Here is a 19,596-nt window from a genome sequence, read left to right as displayed (position 1 = left end):
TCATGAGTGGGCCCTGGTGGAGGGTGCCCCTGGATGCAGGGGGTGGGGGTGCAGGGGGACATGAGTTGGACAACTTCACGCGCAACCCGAAATACACGTACACAGGACAATCATGTGTGGAACTTCCCGCGCACCCCGAAATACACGTACCCAGGGCAATCACATGTGGAACTGCCCACGCATCCCGAAATAAACATACCCAGGGCAATCGCATGTGGAGCTTCCCGCGAACCCGGTAATACACATACCCTGCTGATATCGCGTGTGGAAGTTCACGCGGACCCATTATACACGTACCCTGATGAATTCACGTGTCAGACTACACGCGCACCCCTGAAATACACGTACCCAGGTGAATCGCATTGCTGGGGGGTGGGGAGGGGTGGTATACAGGAGTGGGGGCCTGGTGGAGGGTGCCCCTGGATGCTGGCGGGTGGGGGTACAGGGAGACAGGAGTGGCGGCCTGGTGGAGGGTGCCCCACAGTGCTGGGGGGTGGGGGTGCAGGGGGACATGAGTTGGACATGGGGGGGCCTGGTGGAGGGTGCCCCTGGATGCAGGGGGTGGAGGTGCAGGGGGACATGAGTTGGACATGAGTGGGGGCCTAGTGGAGGGTGCCCCACAGTGATGGGGGGTGGGGGTGCAGGGGGACATGAGTTGGACATGAGTGGGGCCTGGTGAAGGGTGCCCCTGGATGCAGGGGGGTGGGGGTGCAGGGAGACATGAGTGGGGCCTGGTGGAGGTTGCCCCTGGATGCAGGGGGGTGGTGGTGCAGGGGGACATGAGTTGGACATGAGTGGGGGCCTGGTGGAGGGTGCCCCACAGTGCTGGGAGGTGTGGGTGCTGGGAGACATGCGTTGGTGGGCAGTGGTGCAAAGTGACATGTGGGTTCGCTGGGGGGCATGGCCATGGTGGATGGGCTGCCTGCGGGACATGTGCAGGGTAGTCCCCTGTGGTGTGGGCTGGCTGCAGGGGCTGTGGAGAGTGTAGAGTGAACAGCTGGGAGGATCCACACGGCCGATTCATGTGTAGGACTACCCGGCACCCCCGAAATACACGTAGGCTGCTGGATTTGCGTGTGGAATTTCCCGCGCACCTTGGAATAAAGGTACTCTGCTGAAATTGCGTGTGGAACTTCACGCGCAACCCGAAATACACGTACACAGGACAATCACGTGTGGAACTTCCCACGCACCCCGAAATACACGTACCCAGGGCAATCGCATGTGGAACTGTCCACGCATCCCGAAATAAACATACCCTGGGCAATCGCATGTGGAGCTTCCCGCGAACCCCGTAATACACATACCCTGCTGATATCGCGTGTGGAAGTTCACGCGGACCCATTATACACGTACCCTGATTAATTCACGTGTCAGACTACACGCGCACCCCTGAAATACACGTTCCCAGGTGAATCACATTGCTGGGGGGTGGGGAGGGGTGGTATACAGGAGTGGGGGCCTGGTGGAGGGTGCCCCTGGATGCTGGCGGGTGGGGGTACAGGGAGACAGGAGTGGGGGCCTGGTGGAGGGTGCCCCTGGATGCTGGGGGGGTGGGGGTGCAGGGGGACATGAGTTGGACATGTGTGGGGGCCTGGTGGAGGGTGGCCCTGGATGCAGGGGGGTGGTGGTGCAGGGGGACATGAGTTGGACATGAGTGGGGCCTGGTGGAGGGTGCCCTGCACTGCAGGGGGTGGGGGTGCTGGGAGACATGAGTGGGGGCCTGGTGGAGGGTGCACCACAGTGCTGGGGGGTGGGGGTGCAGGGGGACATGAGTTGGACATGTGTGGGGGCCTGCTGGCAGGTGCCCCACAGTGCTGGGGGGTGAGGGTGCAGGGAGACATGCGTTGTTGATCAGTGGTGCAAGGTGACATGTGGGTTGGCTGGGGGCATGCCCATGGTGGATGGGCTGCCTGCGGGGCATGAGCAGGGGTGCAGGGTAGTCCCCTGTGGTGTGGGCTGCCTGCAGGGGCCGTGGAGGGTGTAGAGGGAACACCTGGGAGGAGCCACACGGCCAATTCATGTGTAGTACTCCCTGCGCACCGCTGAAATACACGTGCCCTAATGGAATCGTCTGTGATACTTCCCGCGCACCCCGGAAATACACGTACCCTGCTGAATTTGCGTGTGATACACGCGCACCCCTGAAATACACGTACCCAGGTGAATCACACTGCTGGGGGGTGGGGAGGGGTGGTATACAGGAGTGGGGGCCTGGTGGAGGGTGCCCCTGGATGCTGGGGGGTGGGGGTGCAGGGAGACAGGAGTGGGGGCCTGGTGGAGGGTGTCCCTGGATGCTGGGGGGGTGGGGGTGCAGGGGACATGAGTTGGACATGTGTGGGGGCCTGGTGGAGGGTGCCCTGCACTGCGGCGGGTGGGGGTGCTGGGAGACATGAGTTGGACATGAGTGGGGCCTGGTGGAGGGTGCCCTGCACTGCGGCGGGTGGGGGTGCTGGGAGACATGAGTGGGGGCCTGGTGGAGGGTGCACCACAGTGCTGGGGGGTGGGGGTGCAGGGGGACATGAGTTGGACATGTGTGGGGGCGTGCTGGCAGGTGCCCCACAGTGCTGGGGGGTGAGGGAGCTGGGGGACATGCGTTGTTGATCAGTGGTGCAAGGTGACATGTGGGTTGGCTGGGGGGCATGCCCATGGTGGATGGGCTGCCTGCGGGACATGAGCAGGGGTGCAGGGTAGTCCCCTGTGGTGTGGGCTGCCTGCAGGGGCCGTGGAGGGTGTAGAGGGAACACCTGGGAGGACCCACACGGCCAATTCATGTGTAGTACTCCCTGCGCACTGCTGAAATACACGTGCCCTAATGGAATCGTCTGTGATACTTCCCGCGCACCCCGGAAATACACGTACCCTGCTGAATTTGCGTGTGATACACGCGCACCCCTGAAATACACGTACCCAGGTGAATCACACTGCTGGGGGGTGGGGAGGGGTGGTATACAGGAGTGGGGGCCTGGTGGAGGGTGCCCCTGGATGCTGGGGGGTGGGGGTGCAGGGAGACAGGAGTGGGGGCCTGGTGGAGGGTGTCCATGGATGCTGGGGGAGTGGGGGTGCAGAGGACATGAGTTGGACATGTGTGGGGGCCTGGTGGAGGGTGGCCCTGGATGCAGGGGGGTGGGGGTGCAGGGGGACATGAGTTGGACATGAGTGGGGCCTGGTGGAGGGTTCCCTGCACTGCGGCGGGTGGGGGTGCTGGGAGACATGAGTGGGGGCCTGGTGGAGGGTGCACCCCAGTGCTGGGGGGTGGGGGTGCAGGGGGACATGAGTTGGACATGTGTGGGGGCCTGCTGGCAGGTGCCCGACAGTGCTGGCGGGTGAGGGTGCTGGGAGACATGCGTTGTTGATCAGTGGTGCAAGGTGACATGTGGGTTGGCTGGGGGGCATGCCCATGGTGGATGGGCTGCCTGCGGGACATGAGCAGAGGTGCAGGGTAGTCCCCTGTGGTGTGGGCTGCCTGCAGGGGCCGTGGAGGGTGTAGGGGGAACACCTGGGAGGACCCACATGGCCAATTCATGTGTAGTACTCCCTGCGCACCGCTGAAATACACGTGCCATAATGGAATCGTCTGTGATACTTCCCGAGCACCCCGGAAATACACGTACCCTGCTGAATTTGCGTGTGATACATGCGCACCCCTGGAATACACGTGCCCTGATGGATTTGCGTGTATTACTTCACGTGCACCCCTGATGTACACGTACCCAGGACAATCGTGTGTGAAACTTCTTGCGGACCACTGAAATACACGTTCCCCGCTTGGCGTTTGCTGTTTGGCAGCCCTGTGAACTGGTCCAGGGTTAGCGCAGACATTTGCGATGAATTGGGAATTTTGATGGATTTTCCTTGCGCAAGGGCATTCTTGGGGGCATAACTGGCGCTGCTGCAGGGTCGCTGCGCCACTCTGCGCCACAGCTAGTTTTGGAGGCTAAAATCCATGAATACGCTGTGTGATCAAATGGATTTTATTGCACGCGGCTGGCGCAGTGTATCGCACAGGGACACTGTGCGCCACTTTTGTGCGAAATTCTATGAATTACCCTGTAAGTATCAAATCTCCATTCCACTGAAACAATGCGTCCAGTCTACAAATGGCTGTGTACATCAATGTGTAACATAGCCAAAAAATCTTTCAAATATTTATGCCAGTTCCTCAATCATTATGTTAAAGTCAAAGACAAAATGAAAATAAAACTATCACAAAGTATGGATGCCTGTCACGTTCACAAATACACAGGACTACAAGGACATTCATTAGCCTGAATTATTGGACCTATTTACAAAATCACCTTCCACCGTATCAAAATAATATCAACACACCATTCAACTATAAGAAATCTGGTTCATAAACTGTACTATGTCAAAAGTCCTGCTTTAGCACTAGCCAATTTAAATAACAATCTTCTACATGGTACAGCCAAAGAACTACTCGAAGAAATAGAGCATATCCAGAGAAAATATTTTGTAAGTGAAAGCCACTAACAAAATGAAATTTCTTTACAACAGACTAGCAACAACTTTACAGATGGCAACCTTCTACTATACACATACAAATAAGAAATACTAAAGTTTTAAAGGGTATCTGCTGAAATACCAAACCATGTGTTTGTGTGTGGCTGCAGGTCTTTTTATAAGAATAGCACAAAAACTGTAGACATTATGTACAAAATAGAAGACTATGAAGATTCCAATTGGTTCAATTAGCTCTCTATCTTATAGCAGAAAACACATACGAAATGACTGACCCCTTAATAATTTGCAGTTACTGCACTGCAAAACGTGACAACAACCATACACTTTCACATGCTATATCAAATAACTTGGAATTATTCCCACTACCAAAACCCCTGCAACAATTTAACTTGCATAAGAGCATCATAATTCAAACAGTGCAAGCATTTCAAGCAATAATACACCTTCAACCGAAAACAGCCAAACTATCTCCCTCTGAATTACTGAAAGGCATTTGTGGCAAAGTAGTTATTTGCCATTAGATCTCAAACAAAATGTACATACTCTGGGAGTCTAATGTCCAATAGATCAATCTTTAATTATCTTAGTAAATGGCATACCTGCAAAAGAAAAAAAGGCAAATACTTGTGGACTTACATAAAGTTAGACAAGCCCTGAGATATCTAAAAGGCAACAATGAATACAACAAAGAAATAAATATTGAAGAAAACCTGAGGGAAACCACTGAAATAATTCAAGTCTCATCAGAAACTGGTAAATTTCAACTTCTAGATCCTGCTACAGAATCCAATATTTTAGACCATATACAATTCACCCATTACTCTCTAAAGACACCATAGATGATGCACTGCAAACATACCAAATGCAACAAGCCAAAGGATCTCCAATCAGCATATGGGAAAAAAGTATAGAACCACGTGCCCTTCCTCGACTCTTTCCTACTGGAGGAAGGTACGATGATAGACCCACACAAATAACAGCACCAGAATACTGATCTTTACAAATGTCTTCTGAAGACCCCAGATTCAGACAAAACGTGGAATACATATTCCACCTTCTCTTTGAAAGTGAACTATGTCAGCTACTCAATTACTACAAAAGTGCAAGAAAAATATGAAGTTTTACAGACAAGTATTACAAATCTTTTAGCAAACATGCGTGGTACAAAAGAATACTGATTCCAACGTCACAGAGATGTACGCTGTATGATAAGAAACCTAGGCCCACCCACTTGGTTTGTGACATTAAGTTGTGCAGAATATGCATGGGAAGATTTACACGATTTCCTACGCATAGCAAACAAAAATGAAAACAAATATAGATATAAAACACCAGGAGAACTCTGCTCTCTAGATCCTTTAATGTATTAAGAGAGATAGATAGAGCCATCCCTAGGGATAGACCGTGGCTTAAACTTGAATCAATGGGATGTCTGGGAGGCCTCTTGTACTATCTGAGACTTCTGCACCAAAACACCACGTCCCGTTTTAGGCTAAATCAAGAAGGCAACATGACCAAAAAGGTGTCCCAAAATAGAAGGGTAAAACAGGGATGTGTCACTGCACCCCGATATACAACCTCTATGTATATGATATTCCTGCTGTACTAGCTGAAATTGACAACTGTTCTCCAAAAATTGGTGAGGCGCCTTGCCCGTACTAGCATACGCCGACGACCTGGTAGTATTTGACAACACCATTAGTGGGCTTCGGCGCTCCGCTACCACGTTATGTGAATATGCTAGTCTGAATGGTCTGACTATTAATTTAGACAAGATCAAAGTACTCAGATTCACTGGGAAAAGAGCATCCTGAGTTAACTTGATGGTGGGTAAAATCAACATACCCTATGCACACTCCTATCATTACCTCGGAATTGAAATCAAGCCCAATGGTGATTTCCGCTACTGCAGACGAGGACGCAAAATCAGGGCAGCACAAGTCACTGCACTGATTGCTGAGTTCTCGAACAAGCAGGGCAGCTACACGCTCTGGGGGACACGGCACCTCTACATCCATGTGTTTGTACCCATGATCACCTATGGTCTTGAAGCTCTTCTCTCTTTTGATTTAGCTTGGCTCCAGGTGATAGAAGACAGGTTTTGGTGTTGTATATTGGGATTGTCACCAGGAGAGCCTATGGCTTTGATAAGAATTGAAATGGGTCTTCCATCACTAAAAGCAATTGTACTCAAAAAGAGAGCTGGATTCTTTCTCAAGATGACTAGCGGTTGTTCTAATCCCCTATTGTCTGTAATACACCAGGAAGTGGTAAAAAACATACCACCTCACCCCTTTTCAAACTAATGTCAGAATTTCTTGCTGACATAGGTTGGTCACACCGAGGGGCAGCCTATAATAAGGAAGTCCAAAACGCACTTGGAAAAAGGGTGGACCTTTGGGACTGTGGGACTGGCTAGAGAACTTTTCGCATCTGAGCACTCTAAAGAGCTATCAATTTATCAAATATAGATTGTATACCTATATGAAGCCCCAAGCCTATTTGAACCTCTGCCCGACGAAAAAAGGCTCAGACGTTTTATTATTCTGTTTAGATTGGAACAACTACCCACTCTGAGGAACTTGGGAGCCAGGGAAAATATTCCTGTCCCTGAGCGTATTTGTCGCCTGTGTAAATTACCTGAATGCTTGGAGACAGCCAAACATCTCACGGAAAGCCAGACATTAACTAGCACAATAATCCTGTATCTTGCTGAGTTTGTTTACAACCTTCAAACCATTAGTGAAATTTCATTGTGGATTTATTGCACAAACACCTGAAACATGCATCTGTTCAGAGCCCTCTATAACATATGGCAAAAATTGAATCAAAGTTGGGCCCGTTGATTTGAAATGTGTGTACCGTAAGGCAAAGTAAATGCATGCCACTGTGGGATTTGTTATTGGCATATGATAAATATTTGTCTACCCATGATCTAGATGTGAGTAGGCCTGTAAATATGTATATTATTGTTCAATATGTATAAATTTGCCCACTACTTGAGGTAAAGATGGCAATAAATTTGCTCATTTTCGCTTCCTTAATTTGATACTTTTATCTGTTTATTTAAATTTTAAACTTATTTGTTGATTATTATCCGTTTATTACTCCTATTGTTATTAATGAATAATGGTTTATTATGTGTAAAGTTTGAATTTTCTTTCATACTATCTCACATTAAAGTTTAAATTAAATTAAATGTATTGAGATATTTCCATCATTGCGTCATTGCTATGCTACACTTCATCTGTAATAAAAATGTTCCTCCCCTCGGAGAAATGCAGCACTTCTTTTGGAGAAAAGAATACCAATCCAGATGAGCACCACACATCCACATGCTTTTGTGGATTAAAGTTGCTCCCAGATTTGGTCAGGACAATAATGCCACTGTTTTGCAGTTCATCCAAAAATATGTCACTTGTGAAATCCCTTCACAAATGAGACATAGTTATCTTCATGCACACATTTTATAATTTCAAAGACACAAATGTGGGAAGTATTGTCATCACAAATATAAAAACAAAGGGAAAAACTACACCACATGCTGCTTTGGTTTTCCGAGACCAGTTTCAACAACAGGTCAATTAAACAACTTCATGTCTTCAGTTAGACATAGGGCCTCATTATCAGTATTGCGGAATGGGTTAACGGGTGCTGCTAATGGCGGCAGACCCGTTAAACCCATTCCGCAATATTACGAGGATCCCTCACGGGACCCGATGTGGACGTCTGGTTTTACCAGATGTCTTTACCGGGTCCCGCGAGGGGACCAGGTGTCATGATGCCTACCTCCAAGGAGCCAGGTCCGACCCAGCGACCCCAGAGGCAGGCATCATTTTCCCCAGGGGAGTGCCAGCGGGCCCAAGCTGGGGCCCTTTGGACGCAGTCCTGGCGCCTTAGGCGCCAGGCTCATGTTGGACCTCTGTCCTGGCGCCTTAGGCGCCAGGCTCATAAAGCTAGACATGTGTTCAAGTGTTTTAATGTGCACTTACCTGATGCAGACCATGCTGCCACATCCAGGCCCTCTTGAGGCCTGAATGGAACTACTTTACCTGTGGGACTACTTTCCACCCGGGTGTGGTCGGGGAAGGATACATACCTGATCGGAGGAAGGATACACACTTGGGACTTCTTTGAAAGCTTATTTAAACCACACCCGATCAGCAACTCACGCTTCGCGTTGTTCTGCTCCTCGCAGCTGGACGCTCACCGTGTCAGCTCCTGCATCTGGACTTCAGCCACGCCTGTCAGCATCCTGGGTCACCTGCAAAGGGAGACAAGAGACCTTACCAGCTAAATCTGCACCACGGAGACATCACCGACGATCCTGAAAGGGAAGACATTATTTTTAAAAGCATTTCGTTACGATCGCTGCAGCGCTGCATTTCACTCACCTTTCCTGGGTTCCTCCATCTTCAGCAGCGATCATTCGGATACACAGCCACTTCCCAGAGCCTAGAGAAAAAGACAAGAATAAGAGGTGAGAGAAGGAAGGGAATAAGACTTACCTGTTGGGTCATTCCCATTTCATTTCGGGTCTTGCCGCTTCCAGGCATTTTCCGGACCCCGGCCCCTATGGGGAAAAAATACAAAGACATTGAATGAGCGTATGCAAAGACAGTTCCCAAGCGCTCATCCAGAACTAACCTGCCATTTACTGGAACTGGAACTGCACGTTTCACTTCGGGTCGTTGCCATATCTCCGGCATTCCGAACCCCGGCCCCTAAGGGGAAAAAAGACATAAGCATTAGCGCTTGCTGCAAAAAGACAATGAACATTATTATTAAGCTTGGACTTTTGAACTTGCAACAGAACTTTTACAGAGCCTTACCTGAATAGTCAAGCTTACCTGAACTCCCATCAATCCTCAATCCAGTGAAGTAACTGGGTTTCAACGTGCCCCTGCATCAGAAGCAGGATGGAGAGCTCATCCTTCCTGACCCTAAGGTGAGACTTCACGGGGAATCGTGGAAGGGTATCGTGGAGGGTTGGAAGAGAGTGGGAGGCTTGAGCATAACTCAGTCAGTAGGTAATACTCCCTTTTCACGCACAGGGGAATATTCCTGCGAGCCGGAGAAGCCAGAGTAGAGGGACCTTCCTGTCCATCTTCAGAGTCCGGCGCTTCACCATTGAAGAAGCATCAGCAATCGAAGCCAGACCTGCGCCTCCGTGGGAATCAGGTGAGCGTTACAGAACGCGAAGCCTACCCACAATTTCCCACCCGGGCGCTATGGAGACTTCCGAGACTGACCAGCTGGCCCAGCTTTTGGGGGAATTACGGGCAGAGGTGCACTCAGCCCGCCAGGAGACTAACGCTCTCAAAAGAGAACTGATCTTATCCAAGGAAAGAACTGATGACCTAGCCAAAAGGTTATTACAGGCCCAGGCAGGGCACACTCCTTTACCTAATTCCGGAGACATTTCCACATCAATGGGTTTGAGTAACCCGGTACAAATTAATCTACCTGGACACATGCCTTTGTCCCCGCCTGAACGTTTTGCGGGGGATCCCAAGAAATATGCCGTCTTTATGAACCAATGTCGTTTACACTTTCTATGCAGACCCGGAGCCTTCCCTAACGACCAGACCAAGGTAGCCTTTATACTATCTTACCTCAGTGGCAGTGCTGCCGATTGGTCTATTCCATTGGTAAATCAGGATGATCCCATTCTCCAGAATTTTCAGGGCTTCCAGGCCAGCATGGAAAGATTGTTCGCTCGACACTCTCAAGGACAGGCCCTTGATAACGAACTGCTATCCTTACGACAAGGTAATCCGGATCTTCTGTCCTACATAGCCACCTTTAACAGACTGGTTGTGGAAACTGGATGGCCAGAAAGCAAAAGGATCACATTGTTTCATTGAGGCCTGCGCGGAGAGCTTAAGGATATTCTAACTCAGACAGTAAACCCACCCCAGGTCTGCGCAGACTACATTGACTTGGTGGTTCAACTTGATCACAGACTTCAAAATAGAAAAGCAGATCGGTTCAAGTATGAAAACTGAGCACCGATCAAAACCCACGCTAATTCCAAGAGTACCGACGTATCTGAACCTATGCAAATCGGTGGCGTTAAAGGACCATTAACGCAGAAAGAACGAGAGAGAAGGCGGCAAATGCAACTTTGTCTATATTGCGGGACTTCCGGTCACTTTCTTCGAAATTGTCCAGTTAAACCACTTAAGAAGGTGGTTGGAGCTACTGATAACGAATTAGTGACACCTGATTCGGGAAACGACCTAGCCCGGCAAGCGTAGGGGTCCGCTTGCCGAGCTTGAAAACTAACTCTTTGACCTCGCATTTTGTCATGCCAATGGTGCTCATGGACCCAAAACAGCCTCAGCAGTTGTATGCTATAAAAGCATACATCGACAGTGGAGCTATCGGAAATTACATAGACCGTGAATTGGCTTCCAGGATTAAGCTTCCTCTCTGCCCGAAAGTAACCCAAGATGTCATTACTACAGTAGATGGAACCGAAATAGCCTCAGGGCCTGTAACGCATTCCACTGTTGAAGTGACACTGGTAGGTCAGGATGGACATCGGGAAGCAATCGTGTTTGATGTGATCAAGGCCCCACAATTTCAAGTAATTCTTGGAATTCCTTGGTTAGAAACACATAATCCCAGAATCGACTGGCGAGCAAAGAAGATAAGTTTTCCTGATTGTGAACCAACTTGTTATCCAAGAAATCCAGCTATGGGTCTAGCCTCAGCAACTTCCACCCCTGTACAGCTACCGTCAGAATACCAAGAATTCCAAGACGTTTTTCAGAAAGAACAGGCTAACACGTTACCTCCCCATCGGTCTTATGATTGCCAAATCGATCTGGTACCCAATGCTCAACTACCTTGTAGTAGGATTTATGCTCTTACGGAACCTGAGAACCTGCATTTGCGTCAGTATTTAGATCAGTACCTAGCCAATGGTTTTATTCGCCCGTCCAAGTCTCCTGTCTCTTCAGCTCTGTTCTTCGTGCCGAAAAAAGAAGGCGACCTTAGAACGTGTATAGACTATCGCGCCCTAAATCAAATAACGATTAAGAATCGTTATCCTCTGACCTTGATCCCTGAGCTTATCGACCAGGTGAAAGACGCTTGTGTGTACACCAAGTTAGATCTCCGAGGAGCTTATCACCTGGTGCGCATAAAAGAAGGCGACAAATGGAAGACTGCATTCCGCACCAAGTTTGGGCTCTTGGAATATCAGGTGATGCCCTTCAGTTTGTGCAATGCACCTGCCGCCTTTCAGTACTTTATGAATGATGTTCTTCGGGAACTTATCGATGTCTGTGTCATTGTTTACATTGACGACATCCTGGTGTACTCTTCTTCAGAATCTGATCACAGAAAACATGTTAGGGCAGTTCTTGAGAAACTGCGCCAGCACAGATTATTTGCAAAACTCGAAAAATGCGTTTTTCATACCACAGAAGTTGAGTTTCTTGGATTCATCCTGACACCTCAAGGAGTCCGAATGGACTCGCGAAAGGTGGACGCCATCCTCAAATGGCCATTTCCAAGCTCAGTGAAGGGAGTTCAGAGCATGCTCGGCTTTGCCAATTTCTATCGAAGATTCATCCCGGAATTTTCCCGAACAGTCCAACCCATCACCGCTCTCCTAAAGAAAAACAAACGCTTCGAATGGACTCTTGAGGCCGAACAAGCCTTCCAGGACCTGAAAACCAAATTCACCTCTGCACCTGTATTGAAGCACCCGCACCCAGATCTCCCGTACATAGTGGAAACCGATGCATCCAGTTCAGCCATGGGAGCTGTCCTGTCGCAAAGAGACCCAAAAACTAACCAACTACACCCAGTGGGCTTTTGGTCCAGAAAATGTTCTCCTCCTGAAATCAACTACGCAATTACCGATAAAGAGTTACTGGCCATCAAATCTGCTTTCAAGGCTTGGCGTCACTACCTTCTCGGGGCAAGACACACCATCACCGTAATTACGGACCACAGAAACTTACAGTATTTAAAAACGGCCAAAGCTCAATCTTCACGACAACTCCGATGGGCTCTATTCTTTGCGGAATTTGATTTTGTAATTACCTATTGCCCTGGCTGCAAGAATGGAAAAGCGGACGCCTTATCCCGGATTGGCATGGAAGAACCTAATTCGAGCTTAGAACCTGTGCCCATCATACCTGAGCAAAGAATCTTAGGCTTAACTTCATTGCAAACTATTGAGGATATCCAAACGCAAGTAAAACAACTTCTAGACTCTTCAACCTTACTGGAATGGAGTCAAAAGGGTCCTCATTACACTGTTAAGGATGACTTACCCTACTTCCAGGAGCGGTTGTTTCCTGTCCATCTTGAGAGTCCGGCGCTTCACCATTGAAGAAGCATCAGCACTCGAAGCCAGACCTGCGCCTCCGTGGGAATCAGGTGAGCGTTACTCCAGGGAGCTAACAACGGGCCGGTCATAATCGGGCCGTTGTTAGCTCCTGCGCCCATTCCCATTGAGCCCTATGGGGGCTCAAATGGGAATGGGGAAGGTCTGGGCCCGGGTTCCCTGAGGGAGGAATTACCGGGCCCTCCAAACTCGGAATGACCCGGTAAGTCCCCATTCAGGGAACTCATACCCAGACGCGGTTTTGGAGGCAGCCATGCCCTTGTTAAGGGCATGGCTGCCTCCAAAGTTATAATGAGGCCCATAGTGTCAAAGGTAAAATACCTAAGAACACATATTACATAAAAAGAACAGAAGAATCAAAATACATCAATGATTACAATGCAATCATTGCCCTCCTATGGAATATAAAAATAGATATGCGGTACAATGCAACAATTCCCCTGCAGTTGCCTGATATGTCACAGCCTACTTAACCAAATGAGAAAAATCAGAGCTGCAAGATCTATGGGATGACATATCATCTGACAAAAAACTATACAGAAATTGTACAGTTTAGGCATAAAAATGATCTCCCATAGAGAATGTGACTGCTATGAAGCTGCACACCGTTTAACCGGTACTGCCTTATGTGGAAAATCTGAAAATATAGTATGGCTAAGCCTTGGTCATGCTAAATCTAGAAAACGAGTTCTCAGATCATATGAACACATAGAAACAATAGCCAAAAATGATCCCAACAGCCAAGACATTTTGAAAAACAATTTACTAGACACATACTACCCAAACAGGAGTACCACTTTGGAAACCATGTGTCTATACCACATAGCCCTAAACTTCACATACCACAATACTACTAAACCAAATGAGAAGAAAGGCAGATACAGAGTGGAAAATTGTGAAGGCAGCTTAGTGAAGTGAAATATACCAAACAAAGCTTAATTAATCATAACAAATTGTCATTAAAAACTACTCAAAATAAAGAACTGTATTACATGTCCCTGCTACAACTTTTTAAACCATGGAGAAAAGAAGATTTACTATATACCTATGACTCCTATGAAGACGCTTTCAAATCAAATGGCATTATAACAGACGTAAACTTTACACAGTGCAAAACAATGTTGCACAATGAACAGCAACAAGAAGAAGTACTCCAGTTGCAACTATATGTGGACACTCCTGACAGTAGTCAACCTTCCGTAACAGGAAGCCAAGAACCATTTGGACAGCCACTAATATCAAATGAGGCAGAATTAGCCATGACAGAAGTAGAAAACACCATATGTGAGTATGAACAATCTACAGAAGACTTTGCTCTACTAAAATCACAACTAAACAATGAGAAGCGTAGCATTTTCCAATAAAAAAAAAAAAAATTGAACATGGTGTGCAGCATGAAAGTAAAAATTGTACCTGCCAAGACTACAAACCTATAATTCTATACGTGAGTGGTTAAGCTGGTTCAGGCAAAACGTTCTTAATCAAAATCATCAGCAAGTTCCTCCAACAATTGACAAACAACACATTGTCAGCTGTTGTAACAGCCCCCACAGGTATAGCTGCCTAAAACATAAGCTGTGTCACTTCACACTGATTACTACTGGTTCCAGTAGAACACCAAAACAAATTAGACTATTACAAACTTTCTCCAGAAGCTGCAATGGAACTACGCTGACTTTTCGAACAAATGAAAATGCTGCTATTAGATGAGGTAAGCATGATTTCCAATGGGCCTCATTACGACCCAGGCGGTAAGTTACCGCCTGGGTCGTACCTTTACCACCATGGCGTGGTAAAGGTACGACCCAGTTTACGACACCATGGCGTAAACTACGTTTACGCCATGGTGGTTGGCGGACTTACTGCCCCATTCCGAGGTCGGCGGGGCGGTAAGTCCCCAATCCCCATTTACCCTTCCCCATTCCCATTTTTGCCCCATAGGGCATAATGGGAGTGGGGAAGGCGTTAATTACGCCACCGTAAATTACGGTGGCGTAATTAACAACATGGTCCCTTAGCGCCATGGATTTTAACACCTGCTAAAAGCAGGTGTTAAATCCGCCATGGCGCTAAGGGACCTCGGAATCAGGCGGTAAGGGTCGGCGCTGTTTACGCTGCCGTAAACCCCTTACCGCCTGAGTCGTAATGAGGCCCAATGTAATTGTAGCCCTCATTCACCTCAGATTAAAAGAGATCCTGAAAACAGACTATGAAGAAATCTTTGGAGGAAAACATATTATAGTTTTCGGAGATATTCAATTAACACCAGTTAAAGCTGGACCTATTTTTAAAACCTTATGGCACAAACTATGCCGTAAAACTCTTAGCAGCATAGGAAATGTCAACCTTTGGCAACATTTCTAATACAGCGAATTAACTGAAAACATGCATCTGTCTGCAGACCTCACATACGCCAACATTTAGAAAAAATATTAGACTTGATATACTATCTCAAGAAGCACAATCTATATTGAAAACCGGGCACAGCCAGGCACTCTATGGCCATAACTCATGTGCTACTGATGTCATGGAACAATTAGCAGACAAACATGTAAACTATATGTCCTTGATGCCAACTCTTGCAAGCTGTTCACAATTTAATGAAACAATATTAAAAAAAAGAAATGAAACCAATAGTTAAAATGTGCTCCAGAGACAAACTGGATGTACATGGTATGACACTACCCATGTGTCAACAAGCCACAACAAGGCTAAATACCTTAGAAAACTCTATCTCTAACACAGCTGCTTTGGGGAAAATCTTAAAATTACCTTTAAACTGTAGAGTAATGCTTAAACATATCCTTGACGTGGGCCAAGGACTAGTTAATGGAGCACTTGGTACGGTTATTGGCTTTCACACGTACCCATGTGACAACAACATTCAGTTTGTCAATATTCTCTTTGATACACTATCAGAAGTTAAAAGATAGGACGCTCAACAGCCTGCTTACTTCTTTTCAAAGACATGTATGTACGCAGAGAAAACTGTTCTTTAACTCTAGCATATTCAGTCACCATTCACAAATCACAAGGTCTTACCCTAATAAAGCATTGGTAGATATTGGCAGCACAGTGTTTAAAGAAGGCATGAGCTATGTAGCACTATCACGCTTACGTACACTTGACGGACTATTTCTAATCAACTTTCATGCAAGTAAAGTAAATGCTGATATTCCTTGCATTCTAGAATACAATAGACTGTGTTCACTCTACACCCCTTCTAAAAACTGTTCTGCAAAAATCAAAGTTTTGTAAAAGAAAACTACTTCACTCTTAAATTATGCAGGATCTCACAGAAATTCTTCCAAAGAAATTAAAAGAAGCTGCTACTTCATCAACGACCACAACCAAAGAAGAATCTACTGCACAAACAAAGTCAACTACCTCTTCAAATAAACAACATGCACTCCGAACAAATGACTTGGACACAGAACGGTCAGTTCCATTCAAATTTTCAAATATAACTGGTGTAAATTGATACGCAAATGCAGCAATCATTATTATATTCCAATTGCCACCAATTATTTACATTTACATACGCGGGACAGATCAAATGTGTTTGCAAATGTTAGTCCTTCACAGAAATGCAACCAACAATGCTGACAACACTTACAGTGTCTCTGGAATAAGGCAGGAATTGGACTTCTCTCCTGGAATGGTCACACTCTCTATAAACACACAAGAAGTTCCACAGGAATGTCTAATGTACTTATTACAAGTATTAGAAAACAAAAACATACCTATAAATGAAATCTTCTAGATTTCATACATGTGGAAATATACATGCACTCTTTGCATCCATGTCGCACAAGAATAAGTTCCTAATGAACGCTTCGTATATGCATCCATACCTAACTGTGAATCCATTCGATTTCAGCAACTGATACAAAATACAAACCATAGCAGATGTACTACATGCAATTCAGATAATCGCTCCACCTTACAAATACAGACACATAGTAAATACGTAATACTAATGATTTTACGTTACAAAGCAGATGGAACCAAAAACAACTGCAAGCTGACTGGATTAACACATGGTCAAGCATCACTTGGTAAGAAAACTTTCACAACATTAGGTATAATCTACCACCCAGGAGCCACAATCAATGCAGGTCACTACACTGCATATATATAAAATAATTGTGGATGGGTCGAATGTAATGCTACTACCATTACTCTAAAACGGAGATTACCAGCACATATTGTAAACGCTTACTTAATATTCTTAAAACCAAAATTCAATAACTAATCTATTTATGAAGATAAACAAAACTTCAATTTTCAAAACTATGAACAGTTAGAATGCACCAACAGGTATCTAACTACCCCAGTAATCTGCAACAAGCAAACAGATAAATGAATACCACTAAAATGAAACAAGAAGTAAACAGTTAGAATACGCCAACAGGTATCTAACTGCCTCAAAAATCTGCAACAAGCCAACAGATAGATGAATACAACTAAAATAGAAAATGAAATAACCAAATAAAATACACCAACTGCTAATTGCAACAATACTACCACCACTTCCAAATTAAAAACCATATACCTATTCAATTCCTCCTTCTGAAATCAATGAAAGAAATATATTCTATCACAACGTAGAACATATATTTTTTTTAATCCAGCATGGATTTTTTTCCCACACACCCAATGATTTTAGGAACAAACACAGGTCCTGAGCAAATTGCACAGTACACTGGTTTGACCTGTAGTACTTCTAAAGTACTAACTATGAGAGTAGATGAAATACAGAAATGTCTACTATGCAATGCAATACTCATTATAAACTACCTACACTAAAGAGTTTTTTTTTTCTTTTATTACAGTGATTGAAACAAACATTCTGCTCCAACTACTCATGTCATGATAAAACTGCATACAACCACAAAAAGTCAAACAGTAAGTATATAATGATTGGACTCACAGACACCTCAGCATAACACACCCATTCAAGCAAACACCTGACCATAGACCACAATCCAATTAATTAGACTCGTAAACACTGCAACATAACACAGCCATGCAAACAAACACCTCACCAATAAATAAATTCAAAATGCCTACATTCTTCAATACCAACATTCTGAACACAATCCAGCAAACAAACATACATCATTTCACTATCCCACAAACACTATTACACTACTGCCAATCATTGCTCACATTTTTGAAAACATATCCCATAAGCATCCCACATACCACCATCAAAATGTTTGGTAGCATTGGTATGTTATGCTGTCGTGGTTGTGGCCAGGGCCTAGAGTCTTGGATGAATGGGCTACAGCCTTTGGCCATGCACCCAAGACTCTAGGCCCTGGCCACAACCACTGCAGCATAATAAACCCATAGAAACAAACAGCTACCCAACCACAACCCAATAACATAACACATCCACCTCAAAATCTATCCACTTCAATTATCTAAAATAATAATTACAACCAGCGCACAAACTCTTCAGTACATACCCTCTTCACCCAATGCTCTACTAACGACCCAAAACCAACATCATATTAAAGTAAAATAACCAATAGTGCGCCCAGTGTTTAGTATGTCCGGGTACTACACACATCACAGCCTTCTCCCACCTAAACACATACATCATTTGACATATCTCTTACTCCCCAACCTCTCCAAGCACTCCTACACACCAACACACTCCCCAAAATTGGATTTATGCTCACTTCCACGCCACGCTGTCTGTGGATGTCCGCGGATCCAATATAGCGGGGGCATCGAAAGAATATGACGCACCTCACGCTTCACCCCACCCAATCAGCTAACATGTCACGTGTCCACGGACACAACGCTAGCCGATTATCGGAGAGAACAGGGAACAGGAAGTGTGTTCGCGGAGCGAACATAGATATCACACATTTTTTGAGAAATATTTTTTGGGAAACACCACCATGGTGTATCGGAGGACAGTGCAGCAGCGGAAGGGTCTGGAAAATGTACCGTACTCCATGTGTTGGCGGCAAGAAGGGAGGGAACTGGTGGGGGAGTGAGAAGTGGTTCATGTGACATATGTACATATGTGGAAGAAGATGGAGGAGTGCCTGTAGTATTCGTCCGTATTGCGCCAATTTCTGGGTACCTCCACAGGCGAGTACTTTATGTGGTGATTGGAGGCAGCTGTTGTAATGGCCCGCTAGCTTCTGCCGTGACCTGTTTGCCGTGACCTTTTTTCGTGGTTAGTGGTGGCAGGTGAATTGAAGATGGGGAGTGATTTGCACATAACATAGGTTGGGACGGAGCGCGGGTGGCTGTGCTCTGCGTATGGAATGCGTTAGATGGGCACATGGTGGCATGCATGGGTGAATGAAGTTGCAGTGGGTCTGAGGAAGGATTAGATCTATGGATTCATGGCCGAAGGCCATAGGCCGTAGGCCATAGGGCATGCACTCAAGAGCATAGGGCTTCAGCATACCCACTGCAGGAACACATGTCTGACTAGGCATCCAGTAGAGGGTGGTCCTTGCATAGTGTGGTGAGTGAAGATTGGTTGGAGTAGGGCCAGTGTTGCAAACAGAATGTGGGTAGGTTGGCAGTGACACAATACTTTGTGAATGGAAGTGGGTACACCCATAGCATGCGAATGAAAGTGCACAGGGGTGCAGAGAGAGTGTTTTCTTTGTACATTATGGTAACTGTTGAAATTTGTTGCTGCATAGCTCCATGCAGTGTGCAGGTAGGGTAGGAGTGCTGGTGGCAGTGGAATGTATGTGGATTGTCGTAGT

The sequence above is a fragment of the Ambystoma mexicanum genome, chromosome 5p (genome assembly GCF_040938575.1).
Source record: "Ambystoma mexicanum isolate Mex_15411 chromosome 5p, UKY_AmexF1_1, whole genome shotgun sequence".
Classification (NCBI taxonomy): domain Eukaryota; kingdom Metazoa; phylum Chordata; class Amphibia; order Caudata; family Ambystomatidae; genus Ambystoma; species Ambystoma mexicanum.
The sequence above is the reverse complement of the archived record's forward strand: the minus strand, read 5'-3'. Positions refer to the sequence as shown.